This window comes from Carlito syrichta, unplaced genomic scaffold, assembly GCF_000164805.1.
Source record: "Carlito syrichta isolate Samal-C Ts95f unplaced genomic scaffold, Tarsius_syrichta-2.0.1 Scaffold153629, whole genome shotgun sequence".
NCBI classification, from domain to species: domain Eukaryota; kingdom Metazoa; phylum Chordata; class Mammalia; order Primates; family Tarsiidae; genus Carlito; species Carlito syrichta.
Window position 1 is genome coordinate 466,691 of NW_007097725.1, and position 3,630 is coordinate 470,320.

Genomic DNA, 3,630 nt, shown 5'->3' on the forward strand with positions numbered 1-3,630 from the left:
AAAAAAAAAAAAAAAAAAAAAAGACTTTTGAAGAACTTGCATATTCAGCATTCTGGACAAAGTTTTTCATTTCTAAGACCTGACCACTGAGGCAAGAAGATAGGATCTAGGATTTCATTATCTCTCCCTCAGTCTTTTCTTGTTTTGTTTGAGTTGGGGTCTCACTCTGTTGCCCAGGCTGGAGTGCCGTGGCATGATCATGGCTCACCGCGGCCTCAACCTCCTGGGCTCAGGTGATCTTCCCACCTCAGCCTCTCAAGTAGCTGGGACTACAGGCATGCACTGCCATGCCTGGCTGATCTTTTTTTTTTTTTTTTTGGTAGAGGCTAGGTCTCACTATGTTGCCTAGACTGATCTCAACCTCCTGGGCTCAAGTGGTCCTCCCACCTCGGCCTCCCAAAGTGCTGGGATTATAGACATGAGCCCCCATGCCTGTCTTCTCTAAGTCGTTCTCTCAAGACTTGATTTTCAGTTATCAACAACACTTGAGGTGTACAAGTCAAAAGAAGAGACAAAGGAGGTGAGACTGGAAGATGATGTCAGTGAGACCAGAGAAACTCAAAGTCATGGCAGGGCCCCTTCGTGTGTGATTAGAAGGGATAGCAGAACAGCAGGAACTGCAGATGGGGGGGTCACTTCTTTGAGCTTCCCTTGGAAGAACTTAAATCATGGATAACGTTTCACAGGGCAAAGGGTGGTGCTTTGTGATGCTGAATCCTGGAGAGTCAACTTTTGGCTAGAGGTCAAAACTCATTTTAGTGTAATATTTTCCCCCTCTCCTATGTTTATTCACCCATTCCCTTTGGAACTTCTCTGGGGAAGTGATTGAGAATCTACTGATAAACATGTAATGGTGAGACTATGGAATAAATATTCAGAGCCTGGAATATAGAAAACATTCAACAAGTATGTGGCAGCTGGATAAATTAGTACATGGATTTAAATTCTGTCTTTGCCTCCTCTAATTTCTTGAATGATCTTGGAAAGTTGCTTAACCTCACTAAGTCTTAGTTTTCTCATCTGTAGAATGGAGATGCTAATATCTTCCTTATAGGGTTGTTGTGAGGATTAAAGGAATGTAAATGCATGCAAAAATATACAGTAAAGTGCCTTTTCTTTTTGTTTTTTTTGAGTCAAATTCTCACTCTGTTACCCAGGTGGGAGTGCAGTGGCACAATCATGGCTCACCAGTCTTGACCTTCTGGGCTCCGGCAATCCTTTCTCTGCCTCTGCCTCCTGAGTAGCGGACACTAGTGGCATGTGACACACCATGTGTGGCTAATTTAAAAAAAAAATTTTTTTGTAGAGGTGTGGTCTTGGCTATGTTGCTCAGGTTGGTCTTGAACTCCTGGGCTCAAGCAATCCTTCCACTTCAGCCTCCCAAAGTGCAGGGATTACAGGCATGAGCCACCATGCCCAGCCATAGTAGTTTTTAAAAAAGTAAAATAGTAGCAGTAACCCCAGTAATAATTGTCATTATGAATATGTAGTTACCAATAAATTAAGAATTCTTTTAGATATATTTTGATGTGTTGAAGTTTTTATTCTATTTCTCCGATATTGCCACAGTCTAATTGCCCAGCACAGGACAGGGAACACTGCATGGTCTCAACAAATGTTTGTTGCTATAGTCATCAAGAGGCAGAATTAAAATCTATTACTGTTTTTCTTCCTCTAGCTCTAGTCACATGGCCTCCCTCATTATTAACTAGGTTGCTGCAATGAATCTGACTCATGGTGGCAAAAAATGTTTCATGTATGAAAAATATCAGGTAACTTCTACAAAGCTGAAATTGCCATTTATGTCATGAGTATATTTGGGAGGAGGAAATGCTTAACAATTTCACGATGTTGATCTGCCCTGGTCAGAAGCCATGGCCTCTAGTGTCTTGGCAGAATCTGTAGAACAAGGAAACAGGTTTCTTGGGAGAAGATGATCAGGTCCTGCAGAAACGCCTTCAGCTGAAAAGTCCCGTCTCTAGTTTACACTTCCTGCTCTTAGAATGAGCCACACTTCCTGGTATTCAAAAGATGACTCCTTTGTGTAGTTTTCATCCTCCTGCTTTGATTGTGGGCTTGGCCAAGTGATTTGCTTTGGCCAGTGGGCTATTAATAAATGGGATGCAAGCAGAGGCTTGATAGACACTTGTACGTGGAACAGTGTCCTCTTGGAAAGCTTCCTATTGGGCTCTAGGAGCCATGCTGTAAATAAGCTCAGGAACAGTCACTAAATTATGAGAGATCACATGGAAAGAACTTGATGGATGAGAGCTAACTTGGACATTCCTGCTTCAGCTGAATGTGGCACTTGAGTGTCCTCAGCTACACCATATGGAATGGATGAACCATACAGCTAAGCTCAGCCAACCACAATAACTCAGCCAAAATTCCAATGTATTTATTACATTGTAGTTTTACATTGTTAATTTAAGACATTAAATTTTGGGATGGTTTATGTAGCCATAGGTAATGGCTATGTAACCTCTTTCTTCTCTTCCTCCAGGACCCATGGACAGATCCTGAGATGTTGCAAAAGAATATCTTGGTGTTCACAATAGTCACAGCTCTTGTTTAACCTGAGAAGAGATCCACTCATCTCCTCAAATACCTTTGCTTTACAAAAGTAAATACTGAGGCTCAGAGAACTTATTCAAAATTACTTGTCTAGGTCTCCTGATTCTAAACCTCTTTCTATGAAGAGCCATCAACATATCTTCAGTTTTTTTTGTTTTTTGTTTTGAGTTGGAGTCTTACTCTGTCACCCAGGCTGGAGTGCAGTAGCACGATCACTGCCATCGCAGCCTCAACATGCTGGGCTTAGGCGATCCTTCTGTTTCAGCCTTCCAAGTAGTTGGAACTACAGGGGTGTGCCATCATGCCTGGCTTATTTTTTGATTTATTGTAGAGACGAGGTCTCACCAAGTTGCCCAGGCTGGTCTCGAACCCCCAGGCTCAGGGTTCCTCTTGCCTCAGCCTCCCAAAGTGCTGGGATGACAAACTGAGCCACCGCACCCTGTCAGTGTCTTTAGTTTTAAAAAGGATTTTAGACTACAATCATGTCATACCATTCAACTTGTACATGGCAGTTTTTAAAAATCTACTCACACAATAATCCCTGTGATAGGACATGATTCTTTTCTAATTTAAAGTTATAATCAAAATATCGTAATGAGAGTCATGGAAGTGAAAAGCTAATTTAGCCCAGAGAATCCAAATACTAGATTGGCAAAAATACAAACAGATATCCTTAAAAGAGAATCAAGATTTCATACTGATTTTGGCTAAAAGCTACACTAGCCTTTTGAAAGTCCAAATTTTACCTCACTAGTTCTGCAAACCCACTCTTTCTTCATCTACTGATTGGGAACTTCCTTTTGGCCAGGCTCATTGGTGGTTGCTGAGGATATACAGTGAATGAGACAGTCCTTGCCCTCAAGAGACGTTATCACAAAGGTTGAGTGTTTCACTCAGTCTCGTGTAGTTAAGCAGTGATAGATCTGGGGCTGTGTATGAGGAATGGTCACCCTAGTGGCTGTCAGACATACTCCTAATGGCACTCAAGTCGTTGGTCATGCTTACTTTTAGTAATTACCATCTCAACAGAGAGTATTTTCCTTCCTTCTTTCCTTA